Genomic DNA, 502 nt, shown 5'->3' on the forward strand with positions numbered 1-502 from the left:
AGCCCATTTTGGTGAAAATCGGACGAACCGTCTAGGACGAGTTCGAAAAAGTAGGTTTCACGAACAATTAAAAATAGCGAAAAAACTAAACCTTACAATTTTTTTAATTTTGGTATCCATTCGACTCGGCATGAGCCAAGGAATCAGAGGAAAAACGAATTTTCCTTCTGCCTTATGGTTCAAAAGTTATTAGCATAAACATGAGTGAAATTCTGGACTAGTGGTGGCGCTAGAGAGTTTGAGTTAGAGACTCCTAATTTCCTGTGGTTAATGTTGAGACTGTGCTCTATCAGTGTGCCAAAATTCAATACTTTCCCGCAAGCGGTTCTATGGGCTGCCATAGACTTCCAGAGAGGAAGAAGAAGAAGAAGAAGAAGAAGAAGAAGAACGCCAACAGATAAAATAGGTGCCATCACACCTTCGGTGCTTGGCCCCTAATTCTAAAGGGTTCACAGACTTTCAAGCACCACTGTGTGTGTGTGTGTGTGTGTGTGTGTGTGTG

Source organism: Sinocyclocheilus rhinocerous, unplaced genomic scaffold, assembly GCF_001515625.1.
Source record: "Sinocyclocheilus rhinocerous isolate Xijiao unplaced genomic scaffold, SAMN03320098_v1.1 scaffold1201, whole genome shotgun sequence".
Lineage (NCBI taxonomy): Eukaryota > Metazoa > Chordata > Actinopteri > Cypriniformes > Cyprinidae > Sinocyclocheilus > Sinocyclocheilus rhinocerous.